This window comes from Phaenicophaeus curvirostris, chromosome 2 (assembly GCF_032191515.1).
Source record: "Phaenicophaeus curvirostris isolate KB17595 chromosome 2, BPBGC_Pcur_1.0, whole genome shotgun sequence".
Taxonomy (NCBI): domain Eukaryota; kingdom Metazoa; phylum Chordata; class Aves; order Cuculiformes; family Cuculidae; genus Phaenicophaeus; species Phaenicophaeus curvirostris.
The window spans coordinates 15,754,481-15,780,474 of NC_091393.1; the positions used below are offsets into that span (position 1 = coordinate 15,754,481).

Below are 25,994 nucleotides of genomic sequence, written 5' to 3' on the forward strand. Positions count from 1 at the left end.
AGTGGCAAATGGGGAGGGAAGAGAATGTTTTCTCTACACCACATCCTATTAAGCTAAATCTTGAAATGAGACCCTTTAGACTTGCGCTGAAATGTTTGTGAGTACCAAAGCCAAATGACCTGAAATAACCTGGACCTTTGCTAGAGTCTCTGCTCTACTTCAATGCAAGGTGACTGCATACGAACCACCTTCTGGAGGTGAGCCTTGGAGCATCCCAAACCAGTAGGGAAAAATGATGAGAAAGTGCTAGTGGGCAGCAGACCAAGAGTGTGCCAAGCAGCCTTCTGTCAGTTTACTAGCACGAATATTCTAACCCCCAGGAATTGTCCCAGGTTAGGTGTGATTTATTAGTAAGGAGGTAGCCTAGTTGTCTAGGTTGGGCTTTTGCTGAAGCCTCTTCTCTAGGCTGAAGGATTCAAAAGACACCACAGTTCTTTACCATTCTTCCCTCCAAGCAGGGAGAGGACTGCTTTGCCTACACAGATGCTCAACAGATATATGCGGCTCAGCAGTTTTAGGACTGTGATATGAAAGCCCTTTTAGCACACTCTGTTCTCCCATTCCTGTGCTGAGCAGATTTTCTTCATAACTTAGGTTTTCAGCTTGGTATTTTACCACGGTTTGGCAAGAAAAAGAGGTTTACATTGATAACTGAGGTTTTTTCCCCTATTTTCTCCCCAAACCCTCCAGTAATATTTTAATCCACTGGACAAATGCAATAAACGTACAGGCATGGAAGTTTAAGGGATTATACTCTTAACAAGTTCCACAAAATACGCCATTCTATAAAAGCCCTATAAATATTTTGTTAGTGCAATCTTTTATTGGCATCACAGAATCTACACAGCAATTCAATCACAAGACGTGCTCATGAGGAAGGAGGCTCCACTGCTCACAGAACTACGTGTCACCCTAAAGTCTGCAGTGCCATTTACATGTTTCAGTGACAGTATCCAGGAGGGATGTTTAACAGCCCATCTGATCAGAATTTTCCATTTACATTAGAGAGCACACTTCATACTATTTTCCTGTTCACCTTTCATAGTTAACTGTGATGTTAACTTCCCAATTCAGATCCTATGAGTGGGAATAAGGATGAGAGCAAGAAGCTTAATGTTTTTTCTCTCTACACCAAAATGCCTACAAGCATGCCAGGTATTTAATTTCCATCCAAAGAGAGTCCATTCACTCTCAAGTAGACACAGCAAAATAAAATTAAATCCAGCGCTTAATGATAGGCTACTGCCATTAAAGATAAGTCAGCGTACCCCACCTGGCCACCAAGTGCAACTTCAGAGTTATGTCCCATTTGCCACCCATACGCATATGTTAAGTATCAGAGGGCATCAAAAATGGCATCAGATGCCTACTTCTAGGCAATGGAACATACAGTTCAGATGTTGATCCTAATCTTATTCCTGGCTTAAGTTTCTAACCTCACAATTACAAACTGCCTGTAGAAAGATGCATAAAAGGTGCAGTAGAGCGATGATTCAAGGAGTTGACATCAAAAGGTTATGTTATGCCAGTTCTGTTGACACTGCTGCTAGTAGCAATATTACCAGTCATTTTAGGATAGAAACAACAGACTTCTGTAACATGCCCTGCTTCCAAAATCTCTCAGCTATAGCTGCTAATCTTTCAAAATGCTCCTGACAGCTTCCATGGAAATTAAACATTCTCTCTTATAGTCCTGCAGCAAACTGAGTGTTGGAAGTGGTACATTCAACACACTATAAAGTTAGCATATAAAATAATACCACTAAAACAGCATGCAGCCAGGTTCCAGCCACTATTGCAATGTGCTTCTCTGCAAACGCCTTTGGAATTCAAGGAAGAAACCAAAATCGCTACTGGAGAAGTCATAGCTTTTGTCTAAAAATTCACACTGGAACATTGACATATGGTAATTTGAAATAGTCTCCCCCTGTAAGTTTTTTTTTAAAATTTACTACACAAAACAATTAATACACACCACTAAAAACATACTACAAAAATTGTATTGTCTCAGTTACAGTTGTGACCTCCTAAAGCTTGGACGAACCGTGAAAACTTGCACCTTGACTTCCTTGCACCTCTGGTTTTCAGTCTACTTCTAACTAAAATGATCACAATTTACAAACTTACAATTTGGAGAGAGATGGAAAAGGCTATTGTACCAGGAGAAAGAAAGGGTTAAAAATCAGAGAAACTTTATCCTGGCTGGGTAAAAATCAAAAAGACCCAGGAAGCATTAATTGTTTGGGCTTCATGATGAAGCTTAGACCACTTTTTTCAAAACTTGGTAATCCCAGACATGCCAATGGTTTGATTCCTCCACAGGCCCTGTATTTAAGCTTACCCTGTTTAAAAATCTATTTTCCACAGTGTTATGGTCACTCTTTCCTCACTCATCCATACCATCCAGTTTCACACTCGGTATTTTTATTTCCTCAGCAGTGGGAGAATTCTAATCCATAGCAACAATTACAGCTTCAGAAGTCTCTGCTTTGGTCTCACTCTTTCCTCATAGATGAGTTTCTTTTTCAACTTTATTTCTCTTGGCTAAATTTCCTTCTGATAATGTAGTAGCCATGATTTGCTAGTCACATTTTTTGTAACATCAATCTCCATTTTTCACAGACCACTAAGCTACAGAAGAAATTATTATGTCATAGATAATTTTTTGTATATTCTAACCTTCTCAAAAATAACAAAAAGTTTCGTCTAACTATTTGAACATTTGACTGCCTTGATGAGCCACAGAAGCATCAGCTGTACTCCTGTTAATCGCTTCATGGTTTCCATAGTTACTGATATACGTGGAACATAGAAATAATTTTTTTAAAAGAATTAGAGTAGTCTAACAAAATAAGGTAAATGGAATGAACAGCTTACAGTCAGGATATAAAATTTTAGTTGTCATTAAAAAACAAAGAACTCATCCGAAGCTTTCCACTCCATTTACCCATTTATGTATTTACAAACTGTAGTAAAAATATACAAATGCTCAGAACAAGACTGTCTTTAATAGTGCATGAGTGTGTACATCATCTCTGCAAAAGCTTGTGCTACAACACCATTTTTTACGTTCCTATACAACTCTTTTAAATAAATATTCTTTTATATGAACTGTGTCAAAACAAACATAGTAGAAAGACAAGAGGGCTGTTTTTTATAGAATGGAAAATAATCTATGAGAAAAGAAATTAGAAACATGTAGCTGTATTGAAGTTGTAAAGAAGGTTACTCAAAACCACAACACAGTTAAACTGGAGAGTCGAATTCTTGAAGTAAAAAAACAAGTTCGAGGGAGGAAAAGCGAGTGGGTCAACTGATGGTGGTCATAGAGGACTGGATAGGCATGAACTAAATTCTGATTTTATATTATCAAACACAAAAAAGAAATAATGTTACGGACTGTCTATCCTTGAAGACATTCAAAAACCAATGGGACACAGCCCTGGCCACTTGAAATACTTGGGTCTGCTGTGAACAAGTATTTGGACTGAGGAATCTCCAGAGGCTGCTTCATATCTTAACCACTCTGATTCTGTATGGAATAAAGCACTAAGAAATTTAGGTGTTTTGGCCTATGATTCATCAACTATCTTCATTACTATGCTTGCAGTACTGTACTGCTAGAAGGTCTGCCTCTTTTTTCCTCTCTATCTACATAGGTTTCTGCCCTAAAGCAAGCAGTACATAAAATCTGAAAAGTTCTGAGTTGGAGAGGCACCGTAATCACACAAGGGACTATGGAAAGCCCACACCATACTGACCTGCTTTTTTTCCAGGAGCAGACAACAGTCTATAAACATAGCTACATTCCTCAGCTACCTGAGAGTTTAAGATTACCTCCACCACATGCTGGTGAAGTGACTGTGTGCTTGAGTTTCCAAGATGAGTTAGTAAGAACCAAGTTGTCTTGTATTTATTATATAAATATATATATATACACATATATGCATATATATGCATCTCCAGAGAGTACAGAACTTAAGTCTCTCTATCTTGTGTTGAAGTAAGGTATTAACAGCTGCTGTTCTTCCCTCTAGATTTGAAAGACATTGTCTGCATAAAACCTGTATTTGGGGTTCCTAACCTGTGAAATGCATTTTGCTGTTGAGTTACTCAGAGGAACAAACTGGCCTTGATAGCCACTAGGAGCATGGGGTCACCAGGAGATCTGCTCTGCGTGTCTCCGTCTGTAGGAAGAATTCAGAGGACACAAGAACAGGCACAGGAGATGAGTAACGCTTACAGAAACTGCTTAGAACCATTGGAAGAGACAGAGGAGGTGAGACTAACAGAGGGCTATGCAGTTATAATGTGGAAATTCAGGGGCTGTGAGAAAGAGGAGGGTCATGGCTGTACTGATAGGGATAGAAGGCAACAGATAATGGCTGGAGTTCAGGAATACTTCAGTGGGAACATCTCATGAATATACAGGAGAGTTAAAATCATGTTAGGAGAAAGATTTTTATAGATGATAAAACCACCTGCCCAAGGAACATAAGAGAGTGCATGCAGTGTGTTCAGATCTGTTAGTTTAAACAAATGTCCCAAACTACTCTAGTTAAGAGGACAAAAGAGTATAAAGCATATTTTTTACATGCTGCAGGATAAACTCATTGCAGTCATCGCTGCTGTGCAGCTTGACAGAGCTGACCACTTTGATTGCCTTTCCACTCATTGAGAATTACACTGAATGACTATCAGCTCTGCTTACCTTGAATTGCCCTTTATTCCCCACCAACTTCTGTGCTGGGAAGTTCAGGCTACTGAGTTTTGCTTAGATCTCTCCTACCTCCAAGTTCACACAAAGACCAGAATAAGGCTGTCAGAACCTTAAACCAGACTGTGAAATTAAGCCTCTAATGATGGTTGGACCTCATGAATTTAGAGATCTTTTCCAACTTTAATGATTCTATGATCCTATTTGCAAGTGATTCAGTGAGAGAAAGGGTGGCACCAAAGGCTTCCTCCCACACAGCCTGGGCTCATCACTGCTGCCAGGGATGGCCAGTGCCCTTAGCGTTCTGAGGCTGAGGGCAAAGAAAGATGTGAAATGCTCTCTGACTGATCTCTTACAGGTACTTTTTTTATATTATATTCAGATACAATACCAAATGCAATCTGGATAAACCTGGAAATGTAAGCTTAAATAAATGAATTCATGGAAACCTCTAGCAGTTTTATCCTTTGTGTTTTAACATCTCTTAAGAAAGCAAGAGCAAACATATTCAGTGAAAGAGTAAAATTCATATTATATGATTGCACATTATTTTCATATTAATATTAATTTTTCAGAATTAAAAAATCGCCATGGTAGAAATACACCTAGACATAACTTTTCCCACTTGGAGGATGTTAATTATCATATGGTACCTACTTATAAACGACCATTTTGCAACATCTAGTACTGCCCAATAAGGGTTTTGACCAAGTACCAAGTAGGACTATGCCCTACACATGATACACACATTCACAATTCACAGTCTATCCCAGACTCGCCCTTAAGTTTGCAACTTTCTTCATACTATTAAAAATAATACAGCCTTACTTCTCGTTATGCATGTAACCATATGGAATGCTTGTAATTACAGAAAGCATCATCTTCTCACTTTGATAAAATACTAAAAACTTCATAAATGTTTATAACAGCTACTTTTAAAACAAACACACTTTCTTTGCGAAACATTCTGCCTCACACAGATCAGCAAGCTGACCTCCTCTTCTGAAAAAGCTATCAGACTGTCCTAAGAAATGACAACATACCATATAAGTTGGCTCAACATTTTATTTATAGTTACTCCCTGACTGTAATGATGACATTGGTTTTTTGCTTTTTGTTTTTTTCACATTTCACCTTTGTTGATCCTACCTTCTGGGATGTCCATGGTCCTTTCTCTTAATTCTCCCACCTCTTGCTCCAGGTGCAGAGTCTGAGGCTAAGTTGGTTAAGTCTGTGCTATCTGTGCTATCAAGCTCGAGCACAAAGGAATCTCAGTAAATCTGGGATGGAAGATTTGAGGAAGGGGAAGAGAGAATATCAGTGTTCTACAACAAATTTGAGTGGATATCTAAGATTAAAAACAAAACAAAACAAAACTGGGGAAAACAATGTAATCTTGGTATGAAAAATTGTAGATTTTTAGGAGAGTAAAGACTACAGGGTGACTGAGAAAGGGAAAAACAACTAAGTTTCCATATGGAAGATTTAAAAGATAAGGAAAAGGAAAATGGGGCAGGAAAATGCAGTAGGAGTTTCGTGCCAACGTAAGAATATTAGAAATGTTTTAACTGATCTAAACAGTCTACAGCCAATTCATAGACCATCCCCAGTATCAATTTCAGAAGTTTACTGCCCTGAATTTACACTACTACTGGCAGACCACACAGGGAAAGAGGAGAGTTTCAATAAGGTAAGATGATGTAAAGCAGTACAGAACATTACAGTTGGGAATGTCAAACAGTAATGATATTTCATTATCTGATGAAGCTACTGTTACAGAAACAGATTCAAAAGTTGAGATCAGAACTTTGCTAGATGATGAGACAATCATTCTGATCTTCTGCACTTACCTGTATGTTCACAGATATCTAATGAGGCTTTGTATTTCCTAAACAAATAAAAGGCATATAGCACAGAGATGATTCAAAAGCATATGTGGGGGAAGAGGCAACAGATAAGGATATCCTGCCCCTTTAGTATCAGAAATGGAGCAATGCGCACTTCATGGTGGTACAAATATAAGAACCATGAGCTCTGTCCACATTTATGCATTGGTGAAGACTTTGCGCTCACGCATACAGTCTGTTCAACAGAAGCAAGCAATCTTTTTAGCCAGGTAACTGATTCAAATGTTTCAGGTTTCTCTGTGTAGAAGGACCTAGAAAAAATTTAACAGCGAGCTAGATGCCTCTTATATGCTAGCTCCCCAGGTGCTTGCAGCTTATACAGATGAAAGAGAACTACATCAGCAACTAAGGAGAAAACTTCCTTATTCCCTGCTTAGTAGAAGGTAGCCTTCCCATAGCAATACCTTCCAGATTTGGTGGGTCCACATACTGTTGCCTAGACTTGGATCACCTTTAGGGCATACAGATCAGAGCTATATTTAATGTTCAGTATTCAGACATATTTGAAGTAGTAGAACAATAAACATAATCACAAGGTTTGCAGGAAGCAAGAGTATTTCTGATCACATAGTACATCTGAAAAAAAAATAACTTTCAGGTACACCAGCCTTTTGCTGGGTCTAAAAAGCTTGACCATCTTTTGAACTGAAAAGATCATTTTGACCAACCTATCTTATAATCTGTCAATGTGCAGCACTGCTCCCCTGTTTTGATTTGATCTCTGCATTCTCTTGTGACTCCATCTTTGAACTTTTTTTTTTCTTAATTCATATCATGTAATATAGTCACCAGAATCATTCCAGTCAAATAAATCAACTTTGGTTATTTGAATCCAAAACAGACATAACAGACAAATCAGACAATTCCACCCTCATCTACAGCCACGCAGTTTTACAAAAGGTTTTCCAGAAACTATTATTTCAGTAATATCTGTTGCTTCTAGAATGCGAGTTTAATCTTTCATATGTATTTCTCTCTAGTTCATAATTAATTTTAACACTATACTGAAATACTTTAACCAGGTCAGTAGACTACATATTAATAAGGTTAGCACTGCTCTACTCTGGCTGTCTCTGTAAGTTTTAGATGATTATTCTAAAACCAGTGGTTTATCCCAGATTAAATACAACTGGTTTACTGAGGGTCAGACTCTTCTGGCCCTGTCGTATTTAATAACGTTCTCTTAACCACTTCAGCTCTTTATTGTCTGTACACAAAAGAACACAGGGCAAAGGAGAAGACTTGTGGGATGAGGCGGCCAAGAAAAAAGAATGGCCAAGAGGACATGGACAAACAGGTAGAAAGGTTCAAAGTAGGGTGAAAAGTTGAAGAAGCAATGACAAGTGGAGGAGAAAATTTTAGAGAGATGCCATAGGGAGACAGTAGGACAAATATCACGAATTAAGAGGAAACAAGTGTCCTGAAAAAGCAACAAAACTGGGTTGCCTTGTTGTCACATATCAGAAGTTATTGCATTTGGAACAGAGGTGATGAACAGACAAATAGAAGTTTCTTCAGAAGAAGCTCTACTTCCTGTCCTCAGTTTGGGTTTTTGATTTGAGTTTGGGATCTTTTCTTCAGAAAAGGAAAAACACATCTGGAGATTGAGGGTTATCTTTCTATTTTAGGAAAAATGCTGTTTGGTAGGCTTTACATCTCTTCGGGCAAAATCAGCGTCAGACATTAACAAGCCTACACACACACACACGTGCACTTGAAAAAATCACCAAACAAACAAGCTTACTAGGACTCCAAGTACACAACAGAAAACAGCGGCAGATTGAACGTGAGACACTCAGGCTCTAAATGGAAACAAAGCACATCCAGCAGCTTTTATAATAATCACATGGCACTGCAATCTTTTATTTGCAAATCCTTCAGTTTGGTTTTATTGTCCTGCCTATTTTAAGGAAATAAGAACTATTCTGAAGTGTAACATTCAGCCACAATAAGAAACTTTTTTTTTCCCCTGAGCACCAGTGACAAGAATATATTTGCTGCTTGCAGAGTATGACAGCACTGAAAAGCACTACTACACTTAACATCATGCTCTGCATGAGTTATATTATAGTACTAAGGTTTTTTGTGTTGTTTTAATGGCTGTCTTCCAAATCAAATCAAAGCAGAAGTGACCATTTAGTTTCAAAATCTACATATGTTTACTTATTCTCAATAAGAAATATTACTATATGTAGGGATTTAAGCATTTTGTCTGAAAGAGTTGCTAAGACTATGCCATGTCACTTGGTGTGCAAGCACAAGGAACTTCATTTTTTTAAATATTTACAGTGTTTGCTATACTTAGTCACCCCAAAGAGTTACAAGATAGAACCCTAAAAGTTTCTGAACACCAAATTAATCTTGAACACTGCTCTCTTTCCTTGCTTTTGAAGCACAATTATCATAAGTTCGTTTCATTTGTTTAATACAATACTGCTTGACATTTAAATTGGAAAAGGAAATTATCGGGCAGCTAAATTAGCCATCCAGAAAGCTATCAGACATGAAGAAGCAAAAAACAGATTAACAGAGTACATACCTTTCAGCTACTCAGCAAGATAAATTGCTAAGAAACAGCAATTATGGTTAAAATATACGCTTGGCAGGTTATATACGTAGAAGGACAAAAAATAAAACCAAGAATAGAAATAAGCAGGAAAAGGTGACTTCTCAGCCCATAAACAGCTACATTTTTAACAGATAGAGAAAAAAAAAGTGTTCTCAGTCACCTATGAACAGCCCTAAAAGAAAACACAAAAATGCAGATTGCCATTAAACAAATTGAAGGTCTTAACCAAGTGAAAGTGCAGATGGCACAATACATGAGAAGAGATTGGAGAAAACAGCCAGCTTACAAGCTATAAAAGGTGGTGTGCATCAGGAAGTTCTTCTTGTCATAGTTTAGCACTTGCAAATGAGCGACTTTTAAAAGCAAATGTTGAAACACCTAATCTAATCCTTCTGGGACTAAAATAGAAGTCAGTCATTTTGTGTTGATGGCAGTTTTAGTGATTATCATTTAAGTCATTTTCCTCGCTTGTACACCAAGTTCCTTTTGCATGATTCTGATTTATTACACAAAGTATAAAGTAACAGTGGGATGCTATATGCAGCATTATCATGTATTAAATTATTATTTAGTTTCAAATTATCTTATAGTGGAAGTAAAGCCTGTAAGCAACACTGCCTCAAGACCTGCAATGTTAGAGTTTCAAAATTTTCAAGTAATCAGAAAAACAATCAAAGGTTGAGAAGAAAAGGAAAAATAAAAGCAAGTTAATAATGGTGTTGACACCCTGTGTGCCACTGACTGTATAAAGGATCTACTACCTTGAAAAATGCAGAGAAAATTTTAAAGAAAGAATATTTTACAAAGTAAAGTTTCAAACATCTCCATGCTTTACTCTGAAAATAAGTCGTTCTTCTGTGCATCGCATCAAAGGATTAAAGCCAGTCAGATCACTGAACGAAAGTTACGACAGATTTTATGGTCAAAGAAAAGAAAGTAATTAAACAGAACATGGTCAGCTATCCCATGACAGTCAAAGTGACAAATGTAAGTGGGGAGGGAGGGAGGGAGGGAGGGAAGGAAGGGAAAGAAGCGAAGGAAAGGAGGAAGGGAGGAAAGGAGGGAAGGAGGGAGGGAGAGAGGGAGGGAGAGAGGGACGGAGGGAGGGAGGGAGGGAGGGAGGGAGGGAGGGAGGGAGGAAGGAAGGAAGGAAGGAAGGAAGGAAGGAAGGAAGGAAGGAAGGAAGGAAGGAAGGAAGGAAGGAAGGAAGGAAGGAAGGAAGGAAGGAAGGAAGGAAGGAAGGAAGGAAGGAAGGAAGGAAGGAAGGAAGGAAGGAAGGAAGGAAGGAAGGAAGGAAGACCATACTGGTCCCTTGGGCTCTCCCTCAGGGAGATAACTGAAGTGATACGGGGTGTGGCACCCCAGTGCTGGCAACAAAGGCTGCAGGGTGGCCTCTGTCAGGAGAGAGCAGGGCTGCCCCATGTTGGGCACAGTCAGGCCGAGCTGGCTCCAAGTGACCCCGCGTATGGCACAGCTGAGCCTCACAGCCAAGGCAGTGGAGCCCCAAGCAAAATGTAGTTAAGGAAGGGGAGAAAACACTGCGCAGGAACTGTGAGAGAGAGGAGCGATAAAAACATGAAGGAAACAGAGAAGAAAGAGGGAAGGAGCCAGTCCAGGCACCCACGCAGAGATTCGACCACTCTGGAGAAGGGTCTCCTGACAGAACTGCAGCCCACGGAGAATCTACACGGGAGCAGATTCTTTTCTGAAGGAGGGCAGCCCATGGAAGACCCACAGTGGAGCAGAGGAACAGCATGAGGAGGGAGGAACAGCAGAGTAGAGCTGTTGCGGACTGACCCCAGCCCTCATTCCCCTGCACCACTCAGGGAAGGGGTGAGGAGCTAGACGAGTTGGGAATGGAGGAGTCAAGTCAAGCCTGGGACAAAGGGGTACGAAGAGAGGTGTTTTAGTTTTTGTCTTTGTTTCTCACCATCTAACTCTACTGTAGATGGCAAGAAATTAAATTACTCTTCCCTCAGGGGAATCTGCTTCACCTGTTTCAGTAACTGGTGAGCAAACTCCCTGTTTGCACCTTGACCCATGAGCTCTTCCATTTTATTTTCTCCATCTGCCCTGTTGAGGAAAGGGACTAAGAGTCGGCGTTTAGCCAAAGTCAACCCACCACAGAAGCTTATCTAGCAACATCCTCAAAATTAAGAAATCCTGCCAACTGGCACAGATCTTTTCGTTGTGAAACAAGCCAATGTTCCTGCACAACAGTTTTACAAACAACTCGAAGTCCATCTACAGTCTTTGCAGTCTCTCCCTGTAGTCTTTAATGGGAGAAAAAAAAATATCTGCATACATTTCAGGTGCTGCTGGGATGGATTTAACAGCCTCCCTAGGCAAATGTAACTCAGTCATGAACTTCCATACCAAGAGACTTACCAAACAAGTTACTTTTCATGTTGTTACAGTCACTGTAGTATTCATTTCTATTCATCATTGGGTCTCGCTAGCAAAGCCCAAGATTTATCAAGCTTTCAGTTCTGTTCCCAACTGAGGTGTTTGGAATTTAAGCATGGAGTCTGGAGAGAACTGTACCTAACAGTTTGCAACAGTTGTTAAGACTTCACAAAGCTTTTTCTTCCATAACTTTTGTATCCCAAATCTGCAACTCAGCTTCTTTTTACCAAAACAAGCGGTTTCTCCTAAATCAACCAGACCACTTTGGCTTTTCTCTTATCACTGTCTTAGCCTCAAGAAGGCTAAAACATTCTAGCCTAGATTAAGCTAGTTAGGTAAACTTTTCCCTTGCTGACTACTGATCTTTATGACGCTGAATACTCATAGTCAGTTGAACTATTCCATTTTCATTACCTGAGGACTTTGTACAGCAAATTTTCAGCAAGCATTTTTGGATGTTTAACTGCATGGCTACTGAGTTAAAAAATATTCTGGTTTTCATAGGTCTATGAATTATATTCAAGAAATGGAAAAAGAATTTTCTAACACTAATAATATATGTCCTAAAATAACATATTGAGAATTGAACCATGCATTAGTACAGTTTTCAGCTACATTTGACATTTTCTTGTCAAAGTTTGTATTTAATGTGGGAAAAAAAAAACAAATTTAACTCTCTGCTGTGGAACCTATTCACAGCTTTCAACTCATCACAGACTGCATAAGCCCACAGATACCTGCTTTGAAGAAGGTCAGTTTATGTAGGAGACAAAATACTAAAAAAAAAAATCTGCTGCTGTCAGGTTGCTGGTAGCAGGGCGAAGGCGTAAGCTTGCACAGAAGACTCAGACCGAGCATTTAGACTTTCATTTGAGATAAGACTAAATATAGGTTTCTAAATGTGTCTATAGGCCATCACTGCTGTCTGATTTCCTACTGTAACTAATGAAAATCTAAGGCAGGATTCAACTGCTTCAACACTGGCATTCAGTTCTACATGCAATGACTTAACATTTCCAGAACACGAGTGCGGAGCTGTCAGGTATGACATGGGAATTAACAGAGAGACACCCTCATCAGAGGTAGCTGCTGGAATCTATAGTAAAAGTCTGTAGTACCTTATAAGACACTGGATGAGTAAGAGCTCTGCTTCCCTAAACGTGTAATACAGCTGAGAAAGATTCCAAGCAGATTTGGCCTGAATGTGACTCAAGCTGAATTGCACTGTGACACACTGAATCCTCCAGTAAGTATAATAAAAGCATAAACACAGTTCACGGATAACGTAGGGGTTTTCATCTGGAACATATTCCTGCTCAGTCGGACAGGTAAATGCATTGACTTAATCTCTCTTGGACACCTCACCAGCCTCCTCGTTAATAGTCTACAGAAATGACCAAGAGGGCAGCTCTTCTCATGTGGACAATAGGCTCCTACAAAACACCTGCTGGTTGTTCAGAAAAATATATACTTAGGTGAATCCAGGAAAGGAATGTAACCTGCAACACAATATTCACAGATATGGAAGAGTAAGGTTACATCTATGTTGAAAGCACAGTGGCAAAAAAACCCAAACAGAATAATCAAGGTAAAGCAGGTGGATGAAATCTTCCTCCATTTACTTGCCAATACCCTACTCCACCTTGTTGCTTCTCCTGCTGCATAGCTCTTACGTGGGCAGGACGGTTGGAACACAAAGATAATCAGATCAGTCCCTGAAATGGGCTAGGAAAGCAGAATTCTCTACAGATATGAGGAGAGATCCAAATTATCCTAAAGGGTAAAGCTGCCAGGTTGACAAAGGTCTTGAGAGCAGTTGGCTGGATGGACTTTCAACTGCCCTCTCTCCACTTGTGGAAGATATTCAGAAAAAAATATGTTATAGAACAGAAAAATTAACTTTGCCAATGGATGCATAGGTAAGCAGTAGAATACATGAGGTTCGATCACTTGCTTAACACATGTTGAAGAGATACAAGTTACACTACCATTAATAAAGTCCCAGCAACATACAAAAAAATCCTCCAGTCATTACAACACAACTCTCACATACATACTGATCTGTTTTTACAGCCCCAGCAACATCTGCTCATCGCTATGATTAATCTGTATTTCTCAGCAATACTCAACTTTTTACAATGTAATATCCCAAATAATTTTCACAAAACTCACCAATACAAAGGTTTTGCTATGAGAATCTGCTTTTCATGGACAAGTTAATTACAAATCTAATAAATCACTGAGAAAATAACACTTAATTCCAAAGTTGTCTGCAAACCTGTTGCATATGAGTTAGTTGACAGAGGTTGTAGCCAGAATACTGAAAATGCCCTGCAAGTGGTTAAACTCCAGACTAAATAACTTGCAGCTCTTTGGAAAGCTCAATCTGGGTTTAAAAAGGTCCTAGTTTTTATCTGCTCTGTAAGGAAATGCAGGTTATATTTATGCAGATTTTCACTTAGTCTCTTACCAGTCATTAACTAACCACTAGCACATTTCACACCTTTGTATAATCATAGTTTTAGGAAGGATGTTAAGTCATCTCTATAGGAAGGCTGAGTTACAAATGGATCTCGATATTAAAGGAATACAACCCCCTCCCTCAAAACATTACAGAAAATTTGTCTCTAGACTTGCTTTGTTGACATACGCTGTTCTATCCTCAAACTCACAATCTATATTCACTAAAATCATTTATGTCAGGTTTATCTATGACAAATTATCCTAAACCCTCGCTAATTGCAATCTCAAGATATATAGATGGAAGTATCCATCTGTTAAGTAAAATCATGAAATGATCCAGAATGCAAAAGATAGAAAAGATACAAAAACATAGATGAAAGTACCTTTTATCTAGGACACCGCGTCGCTAAAAATACACTGAATTTTAATCCTGGATGAGGATTAAGGTTATTTATAATAAAAAGAGAAAGAGAAAGCACAGATTACATCTAGTCCTTATAATGACTTTGTTCTCTGGAATTTTTTTTTGCTGTTTGTCAGTTTCCCATAATGCTTAATAGATGATAAATTTTATCAAAGCTCTTTACAGCAACATCTCCTTTTAGCTAAAATATCTCTGGATTTGGGGTGACAAAATAGACCCAGTTTGCTAGATTTAGTTCTAGTTAGCATTGCCATGTTGCTTCGTAACTACTAAAACCCAAGAATTGTGCCTCAGCCATGTACCTAACTATTAAAATTTTAAATTAAATTAGAAGTCATATTTAGTCCACAAACCTATATATTTCATGTTAAAAATCCCATCACATGAAAGGATTGGACATGAATGAGGACCATAATGATTCAAGCTAAAGGATACAAATTCCCAGGAGAAAAAAAACTGATCAAGAGAAGAATTCTTTGGGGGGGATAAGGGGCACTTTCTGGAGTGCTGAATCAGACCGTGTTTAAACAAGAGCACTCTCACATGCCCAGGAGTTGGCAGCATAGTGGTTTTGTTGTGACTATGAGAAGCAGAGGTAGCCAAAGGCTGAACAAGGGTATGCGGTTAGTTCAGCTGTCAAAACACGAAGGCTTGTTGGGTAGGATGGTGCATGATTAGGAGAAATCTTCTACCTTACTTCTACCTTTTACACGTTCACAGACACAACAGCTGCACACAGTTTGAACTAAGCAAGAGGCTCAATTGTCTCACAGCAATAAAACCCAAGGAAACCTAGAAAATAGACCACTCCTGTAAAAACCTAAGGTGCATTGCTCAGATGATAAACACTTCCATCTGGCACTGCCACAGGACCAATAGCTCTGACTGAGCTCTTTGTTTGGACACCAGCAATCATCTCTGCTGGTATACCATAATCCCTCAGGCATCCAACTTGAAGGGCAAGCCTCCTAAGCCTAAAGAAAGGCCAGGCATTTCTCTGGAGGTCTCCTGCACATTTGCTCTTCAGGGCCAAAAAAAAGGCAAGGTTCATATCTTCTAGGTGAATTAGGTGAAAGTTTAGAGGTTTTGAATTTTTTGCCCACCTAGTATGTCTCTGTAAAGTAATGCCTTTCCTCTGGCTTCCATGAAGCCACATCTGCAGAGCTCCCTACTGGAGTCTTTTCCCATCCCTGTGGCTTGGCAGCACCTCCTCACTTTCTAATTACACAGAGGCCTCCCTGGGAAATCCTGCCAGTTCCACTCCATGCTCCTGGACAGCCCCAACAGCTCAGTCTGTGCTTCAATTTACACTGCCAGGTGATTGCATCCCAACTGAAGCTATGGATGACAGAACACAAAACCAACCTTCCCTAGTTTGCCAATAGATGGCACATCGCGTTTGTAGCCCTCCATTCAGAAATACATGTGTGAATTTTAGATAAATTTACATGAAGCATTTAAGAAATTCAAGTTCAGAATGATGAATATCTAGGATTCTGACTGCCAGATGTCTCCAATTTCTAGACTACCTCTGACATGAACAAATGGCCGTAAGGATATCACCATCTGACACAGCACAAGTATACACGTTGCATGTTTGTCAACAGTAATAATGGTGCTTTTACTTAATTTCTATTTTCATAGCATTGCACAGCATGAATTCATTTCCAGTGATCAGACTCACATTGGTAAAGCGTGTTATATCCAGGCTCATCTCACCAACAGCTTCCATATTGTCCTCCACCTAACACTGCAGATCATTAATTTCAAAGAGCTTCAATCTATTCAATGAAATTAACTCATTCCCTACATGTTAATATAATAAATATGTGCAGGACAGATTTCAGAGAAGCTAGACATAGACAAATTAAAGTTACCTATACTAGTCACAATCTCTGGATTAACCACTGCTGTATTCCAAACTCCTTTTTTTTATATTCCAAGATTCGTTCTTTACTGAATGAAAAAAAGATTATATGCAGCACAACTGAGACAGCTAAATTTTACATAAAAATATATTTTTAAATTTTCAATTTAAAAGGTAATACTATGAAGATACTTTTCCTACATCTTTCCTTTTAACACAGTGTACTTGCTTATTAGTTCTGTATTCCACAGCAGAAAGAAAAATAGTGTGCTTATTATATATAGTATATAGAGTTTTAGAAATCACTAATTCTGCAATGCTGGCAACTAAAACATTATTCCATTACAGAAATGAAGGTAACAGAAAAAAATATACAATACCTTGCAAAGAAAACTTGTCTTGATCTGAAATACAATAGAGTACACTGAATTCAGAAATAACTGCAAATATGATATGACAATGAAAACACCAGTGCCATTTTGTATTTTCAGATACCATAAAGGTAATAGTTTGTTATTAATAGTGGTGGGATTGGATTTGCCTTGTTATCGAGAGGTAACAGCAAATTCAAATAAATTCATACAATGAATTGCACATTGGGGAAAATTAAGACAATTAAATGTGCATAACATACTGAAAGGATGCAAAAATAGTTTTAAGTAAGTATAGTCACCTCTCAGTCAAAACTGCAGCTTGCTATATACAGTTTTTGCACGGATTTAAGGTTGAGTTTTTCTTTCTGTTGACAGTAACATCACTGGAAACATGCTGAAGTGAATGAAGGAGAAGTGAAGGACTTGGAGGAGTCAGATTCCTGAGGTGACTATGCTTTGAAAAAAAGAAATACAGACTGATCTACACAGATATCCTACCAGCAGCTAACCAAAGCTACTCCCAGAAACATCTGGAAGAGACATAAGTATTTACTGTATGAGCCTTACGTATTTATTTTAAGTATAAGCCTTAGTATTTACTGATAGTGTTAATAATGTTAATAATGACTTAGCAATAATAATTTGTTTGTAAAAGACTCCTGTCACAGGAAAAAACCCTCATTAAAGAAGAACGGTTCTATTTAAAATTAGGATTTTAATTGTATAATTATTATAGCTATCTGCATCCTTTCGATGGCACAATCGCAAGCGTAAGACTGATCATATACTATTAAATTATTTCCAATCTATCATAATTAATAAGTATAAGCAGTAAGATGTAGAAAGTCATTTGATTTCATGTGTATGAAGACATCATTTTAGCAATGTTTAATTGGCTAATTCTTTTCTTCTAATTTTATAAATTTATATGCATATTTTGACTAATCAAGAATGATCAAAATTGTGCCTAACTTTTCATGTTGCTTCTTTTTCCCTTATACCAGACATGCATACATTACACTATGAAACCTGTAAAGTTATACTTCTTCATTTGCAAACTGCAGTGCACTGAATAGACCAGGATATTTACTATAAAGTTATAGTTCATAGGATTGTGTTGATTATATGAAGACATCAAACAAAAACCAGGCCCTTCTCATGGCTTCTTACTATTGTGCTGCACTGCTAGTTTTTTCTTTCTTTATTATCTTCTTTCCTCTTAAGGTGCACTGTGTGTAAGAAATCTCAGATTTCAATTCTTAGAACTTATTTCATCCTTACTGGTCTTTTCAATATGTACCTACAGTTGAAACTTATCAACTAAAAATATACTCCTTGACACAAGTCCCTTCTTTACTTCTTTAATTCCAGAGATTCAGGGAATAGATTAACACATTTTTCACAAAAAACTGAACAAATGTATTTCTGTATTGTTGCATTTTCTGAAATCAGAATTATTTCTTAAATCTTCAATATCATCTTCCCCTAGAACTTTAGAATTTTCATTGATCCACAGATGGAAGAGGATAAAAAAGGCAACACCTTCTGACACACAAGCTACTAGAAGTTTAAAAACAAGAATCTACAAATCTTATTTTAATCTCAGTAGTTTTGAGTAATCAGAAAATTTTTAAGGAAAAGCATTCAAAAAGAGAATTGTATACTATGGCATGATACTTCTTAAATTTAATACAAGAATATTTTTTTAAAAGTGTTCTCTTAACCCTTTATAATTATGAAAAAAACACACACCTGGGGAAAATAGCCTGGGAAACAGCCTGGGAAAAGGTAGTCTCCTGTTCAACTGAAAACACCTTATAAAAGGTGAGAAAGTAAAAGAAACTAAACATCTTCTCCCAGGAAATACAGGAGATAATATTATCATTGCAGATGATAATATTTCCTACAAAATATAATCACAAAACAACTATCACACAACACAGTGGAGCAGCCACTGCTATCAGGTATCTGCAGCACTTCAGTTTAAAGCAACAAAGAATTTGATAACTAGTTTTGTGTTGTTTTCTTGTCTTTAACTAATTAAACTTTTCTTGTTCATTCAGCATATGTGATTTTGTTTTAAATAACAATGAAAAAAATCACACTGCCTTGATCACTGGAAAAAAATTAGTTCTTTCTCATTAATTCTAAAGGATACCTTTAGGAAGAACTATCTTATAAGGTATGAAATGTCAGAAATAAATATTCACGTATCTTTTACTGTGAAGGCACACCATTAAAAATAAAACAGAGTAACTTATTAGGAAAATGCAGTAAACAAATTTTCGGCAAAGTCAAATCTAGATACTAACTTGATGTGTTCATTTGGACAAAAAGAAAACTAGAAAAATAATTTCAACATTCTCTATTGTAGCTTTTTAGTGAGACTGAACCAAGCCAGGCAGGAAAATTTTCCTCTTTACTTCAGTACTGCCAGCACTGTATTCCCACCTGGCAAAGTGGGCTTTATGAATTGTGGAGTTGCACATTGATCTCCCACACCTCAGACTACATCTGAGCCCATAGGATGCACAGAATTGCTGGGAGAATCACTAAAAGTCTCTCCTGTTCCTGCTCTTCAGGAGCAGGCGCTCCTCTTTATACCACCAGTTTAATGGGACGAAAGAGAGACTGAGGTTGTTAGCGTTAAAATGCTAGAAGTAATACACTGGAGGAAACAAAAAGCCTAAGGTTAATCTGGTACCTTTATTTTTTTTAATCTTTCTGTTTGAACACTGAGTTGAAAAAAAATGTAGTGCTTGTTAGTGCTCTTTCTGAAGGATTCTGTGAAATGCTGGAATTCATTTCTCCACAGCTGTAAGTCACAGAATTATTCCCTAATAGAACTTAAGGAGATTTTGTGTAAGCTTATAACATGTGTAGTTACAATGAGGAAACAAGGAACAAAAATTGCAGGAAAGATCTTTCACTCTTTTATTGTTCATCATGCAGGGCTGTGGGGCTCTGAATAAGCCTTTGACAAATTAAATAAGAGATTGTGCATACATTTAGAAAAGGTTTATCTGAAAAGTTAGAGAATTGGTTCTGGTTTAGCTCAAACCAGGACACGTGGACACCACAAGCTGTAAGGAGCAACTTCTTCTATGTGGCCCTGCTTGAGTGGGGCAATATTCTTATACTAAATCTGGCAATATTCTTATAGTAAAAAAAAAAAAATCTAAATAATTCCCATACTCTTTGTCTTGAATCAGTTAAATTGAAACAAAGGTACTGAAAATACAAGACTGAAAATAGGATAACATGTCTAGCAGTCACACTGCAGGGGACTGAATATTGGTTCTGGTTTTTTTTTAATTTATAGGCCCTTATACTACACGGAGGTTCCAGTATTTTTTATGTAGGGTTTCTATAAATCTCTGTTACCCAAGTTGCACGCAAAAAGCAAAAGCAGCCATGAAGGATTCAGGAGCCCTTTTGACACAGCTGAAGGAATAAGGCTGCAGTAGCAATTTATTTTCTTGTTCATCAACTGTAAAATCACACAAGTAGATATAGTTTCAGTGTTTGGCTAACAGGTAAACTGAACCTAGATAAACCAAGGAGCATAACCAAGTGGGTACCGATTCAATGCTGATCTAGAGCTATAAGGGGAAAAACCCAGTGACTCTTCTACAGTCCAATCAGTAGATGAAGAAGCTCTAACCTTGTTAACTTCAGAGAGTAAATATGAGCTGCCTGCTTCTTTTTGTGTACAACTATTTTTGCTAGCTGGGCACTGAAAAAACAGCTCTTAAAGTCCAACAAGTTGCTTCACCAAACTTGGCAAAGAGCAAGCTAGTTTTACGCATTTAATTAAAAAAAAATTAACATTTTGATTTGTTTGACAGTGAACTAACTTCCCAGAAAGAAAAGTACTGTACAGCTTACTTGAGATAGAACTCCTCAGTTTCTTGCTGGACTTTTTTTTCATTCTGTTTCTTATTTTATCTGCTGAAAGCAGCAGTTCTAGGGAGCGGTTCCTGGAAGCGGTGCTTCTTTCCTGATGCGTACAAACCCCAAATCTTTTAGAAAACAGATTACATTGAATGCTACAGAGACAGAGAATTTATTTGCAATCGCTTTGCAATTTGCTATGTAATTTTACTTCCTTCTGATGATTTTTTGTTGGTTCTACTGTTGTACTACTCAATACTTACATAAGTTAGCTTTTTAATAGACAATTTGACTTTAAAATTTTGTGAAAGGGATATAAAACACTCCTGACAATCCAGATGTCTTGTTCTGACAATATTAACAACTTCTGTTAAAATCATCAGTACACAGTTGAATTGCAAGGCATAGATGCTCAAGCTGTTAAGGATTAAATTAGCAATCTATTATGTGAGCAAATTTTAAGCATAATTTAAAGGAACTAAATAACAAACACTCTCTAAAAACACCTGACATACAATTAGGGAAATGTTTCCAAGTTGTCTTTCTTTCTGACTATAAATATAAATCACTGACATCATGTAAAATAAAAATAATTTCAGTAAAACCCTGATCAGAAGTACTTATAATCAACGTTACCTTCTGCAGTCACATACTACTAAGATCAGTTAAATCAGGTGTCTTTTATCCATGGTGTATTTTACATCCCAATTTCCTCCCACTCTCCCTTCACGTATGTAAACAGAAAAAAGAGTAAGCAAACTGCTCTATTCCGTACAACTAACATTTCTGGTAAACACAGGAAAATGGTGGCTGAACTATTTTTCATCATTTGCTCCCAATTCTTTTCACGTTACATGTGATCAAAAATTGTAATCCTAATAAAATCTGTAGAATGGTAGACTGATTGCTAGTATCGATATATGGCTTAATGAGGAACATGGATCTTCAACCAAATTCTGTCAATATCATACAAACTTCCCTTAGCTCAATACTTCCACTGCCTCTGACAGAATACTTTAATTTTGATTCAAAGAAACTGCATTTGCTCATTCAAGACTACTTTTGTAACCTAAAACGTATGTCCTTTTCTGTAAGGAGAAAGAAACAGAGACACAAGACTTCACATATCAGGTGTTTACATATGGAAATTCATCTTTTTGCAGTACCTAACCAAATATTAGGAAAAAGTTCTACAGGAATGATGCAAGGAAAAAATGTCATTTTTCCAGGCATTTTTTGCTCTACAAGGCTATGGTACCACTGGAGGAAGAAAAGAGCAAGCAGTGGCAGGCAGCACTGAGCCAAGGCTCTGATCACACTTGCCAAACTATGGAGAAGCACCAGTTGGACATTTTGCTGGCTTCTCCACCGCCCTAACATCCCCAACTGTTCACATCAGAGGGGAGACTGAATGGAATGAAGTAACTTAAACCCGTTATTATTTTAGCAATTAAAACGCTGTGATACAGAACAGAACTAGAAGGATCCAGAACAAAAGTACAGGCACTCTCTAAGGAACTGACAACACCTAGAAAACTCTACGCCAAATGAAAAGCAGGTAGTCACTCCTGCCAGCTTTTCTCTATGGTACCAACATGACCTCCTTCTGAAATCCTGTCTCACATAAAATCCTGTAATAACATTATGCTTTCTTTAGAAGTACACACAATGGTCAGTGCTCAGAGTTAATAGGTTGCCTCATTCATACACCATTGCTTCTGAATACTAAGGGTGTATGAAGGAAACGACTTGTACATTTTCAGTACACCATACAACAGCCAACAGTTTTCAAACTGAGAAGCTGCAGTAATTATTACTAACGTTAATAACACAGTGAATACTCTCACTGTACAATGATGGGGTAACCCCAGCAGTGAACACAGGAAAACCAATGGATGTGACCTATCTGCATTTCTGTAAAGCCTTTGACACAGTCCTCCACAACATCCTTCTCTCTAAATTGGAGAAATATGGATTTGATGGGTGGATGGTTCAGTGGATAAGGAATTGGTTGAATGGTCGTATTCAGAGAGTAGTGGTCAATGGCTGAAAGTCCTGATGGAGATCTGTGACAAGTGGTGTCCCTCAGGGGTCCGTACTGGCACCAGTGCTATTTACTATCTGCATCAATGATATAGACAGCGAGATCGAGTGCACCCTCAGGAAGTTTGCAGATGACACCAATCTGAGCAGTGCAGTTGCCACACCAGAAGGATGGGATGTCATCCAGAGGGACCTGGACAGGCTGGAGAAGTGGGGCTGTGAGAAGCTTATGAGGTTCAACAAGGTCAAGTGCAAGGTCCTACACCTGGGTCAGGACAATCCCTGATTTCAATAAAGGATAGGGGATGATGTGATTGAGAGCTGCCCTGCAGAGAAGGACTTGGGGGTGTTGGTCGATGAGAAGCTCGACATGAGCCGGCAAGGTGCCCTCACAGCCCAGAATGCCAACCATATCCTGGGCTATCAAAAGAAGCGTCGCCAGCAGGTCAAGGGAGGTGATTCTGCCTCTCTGAGACCTCACCTGGAGTATTGTGTCCAGTTCTGGAATCCTCAACGTAAGAAAGATATGGAACTGTTGGAATGAGTCCAGAGGAGACCACGAACATGATCAGAGGACTGGAACAGCTCCCATAGGAGGACAGACTGAGAGAGTTGGGCTTGTTCAGCCTGAAGAAGAGAAGGCTACAAGGAGATCTTATAGTACCTGAAAGGGGCTATAGGAAAGCTGGGGAGGGACTGTTCACAAAGGCTTGTGGTGGCAGGACGAGGGGCAAATGGGTATAAAGTGGAGAGGGGCAGATTTAGCCTAGATATAAGGAAGAGTTTCTTCACCATGATAGTGGTGAGGCACTGGCATGGGTTGCCCAGGGAAGCTGTGGCTGCCCCATCCCTGGAGGTGTTCAAGGCCAGGTTGGACGGGGCCTTGGGCAGCCTGGGCTGGTGGGAGGTGTCCCTGCCCATGGCAGGGGGGTTGGAACTGGATGATCTTTAAGGTCCCTTTCAACACAAACTATTCTGATTCTATCATTCTATGATTCTAATGACATTTATTCCTGATTTGAATAACCAAACTAGCTACATTCTCTAATTGGCAATATTCCCATTAAATGCTGTCTACCTGCAACCATATGAAAGGACAGCAGGCTCAGCTGAGACGTATGAAATGCTAACAAATACTCACAGACATGGAAGAACTTAAGATACATATTTAGGTATGTTTTTTGATATATTGGAATAAGAATCATTAAAAATATGTGTATTTTAATGGATGCACCAGTTATTGCCAATTAACTTTCTAAGTGCACTGAAGAATACTCATGACAAACCCAGGATGCTTCCAAACTCCCACTACAAGGAATTCATGTTTTGGAATGCTCTTTTTTATTTTAAACAAAGAGAGACCATATTAAGTTCTGCTATATATTTTTTAAAAGTCCTTTAAATATACTTTGTACTTAATTGAAAAGGTCAAGAACAGCTTCAAGGGCTATGCCCCCACTACTACCTAGTCATTGTAAGAACCCAGTATATTCCACTATGACCACAAGGAACCATACCACATAAATCCTTTCCTAAACTTAGTAAATTTAACCTTTAAAATTTTAATGTGTTATTTTTCCTTCCAGTATGTCACAAAAAAAATTTCCGAAGCTTTACTCTACTGATTACAAAAATCTTTTTCCAAGCCTAAAGCATTTATAGCCAAGTCACACACATTTGCTCTCATCCACCATCCTCTTATTCTGCTGGGTCTAACATACACTGTCCTCTATTTTAAAGGTTTTTCTTATTGTTTAAACTTACTGTGTTTCTAGATTCAATTATAAATTTCTCTAGGTTTTGTACATCTATTCTCTCTAGCCTTCTACAACGAACTCTCCATTTCTTTGATCATGCTTTGTACAATGTACTTTATGCCTGAATTTATCCAAGCTGCATAACACACAGCACACAACATAGAATCACAAGAATTCACAACCTAGGTGAGGTCCCATTAATACAACCTATGATCATTTAATTCTCCAGCTCTAAAGGAGTCTTGAATCTAGGATCATGCTTTACTTTTCCTGGGCTTGGCACCCTGGTAACTCACACTTTACTACCCTTTCCAACTCATGCACACCGAACTTGTAGGAACTGGGAACATGGGTTTTACGTTAATATAATCTGTTGTGGTACAAATTAATGTGGAAAGAGCAAGGCTTATCTAAATATGTTTAAAAAGTCTTGACTAACATTAAATTCACCACATAAAGAAGGGCTTCTACCTATATGTAAATTAGTCAAGAATGTTGAGCCACTGAAAATAATTTTCCTAGAGCTGCTTTATTTAAAATATAACACTGGTTCTGCCTATGAAAGATGTTATTTCCTGGGAATGTAGTCATATTCATTCTAAATACTCCATTGCTCTCAGAGACAGGCACTTTGAAATCAATTGCACTTTATAAAAAGTTCCCCATCTTCTTCATGCAATTAGGATTAAGTATTGTACTCTCCCTCTCACTCCCGTCAAGTTTCAGCTGTTAAAGAGATGTAGCTCAGTTTTACTACAAGCGAAAATAGATGCATTTATGTATATTAGCAGGGCATTTTCTTGACATGTGGAAGTCTGGAATTCAACACAGCAAAACCTAAACAAAGGCAAGTGCAAAACCCAAGAATATATTTCACTGAATTTAGGAAAATCCAAATGAGTCAGGTATGTCTTCAGCACACATCCTCAGAGCACTTCAGTGCAGGGGGGTGTGTTTTCTGGATCCCAAATGACATTATTCAAAGGTGAACATCTAAGCTGTCATCAAAGACACCATCTCTACTGGTATCACAGTTTTGATGACCTACTAAAGTTTTTGTTTCAATCTGAAGTGTGAAGGACGCCTCAAGCTTAAAAGCAGGTGAAGTTCACCTGGATTGCCCTCCAAACCCTAGGTGGTTAAATCATACCTAAGTGGCACTTTCAGCACTTAAATAAGAGCTTTTCGGTTCCTGACCCTAAAGAAGACTCTGTTGCATGTGCACTACCTTTTTAACACACTCCAGTGGATGTGTCAATGATGAACTACTTTAGGAACAAATCAATATCAAGCTGAAACTTCTCTCAGTCTATCCTAAGTGATTTAGATTAATAGAATGGAAAACATCTGGAAGTCCTGGATTGTTTTAGCACTTTGTTCAGAATATCGCATGAAAAACAGCAGAATGAAGCTGTAACTTCATATTTCGTAGTCATTTTTTGTAGCTACTAGGAAAAAAAAATCCCTGATCTCACAACAAAACAGCCTTAGGAAAAAAACTACTACAATATGCAGGTGTGATTTTCGCTGGGTGATGTACAGGTCTACACTGCAGGTTACAGCTACGCTATGA

The 25,994-nt window shown here is 38.2% G+C and overlaps 1 protein-coding gene across 48 annotated transcripts in view; it reads right to left on the minus strand.

Annotated features, from left to right (window-relative positions):
• The window catches only part of RIMS1 (regulating synaptic membrane exocytosis 1), a 323,528-nt gene that overhangs the window by 184,750 nt on the left and 112,784 nt on the right, over nt 1-25,994 (minus strand). Inside the window, exon 1 of one of the 48 annotated variants that reach the window (XM_069851388.1) lies at nt 5,867-5,997. The exons of the other annotated variants lie outside the window; for them this stretch is intronic. The gene's annotated coding sequence lies outside the window, so the exon portion shown is untranslated. Of the gene's footprint in view, nt 1-5,866; nt 5,998-25,994 lie in introns of those variants that run through there. 48 annotated transcript variants of the gene reach the window in all.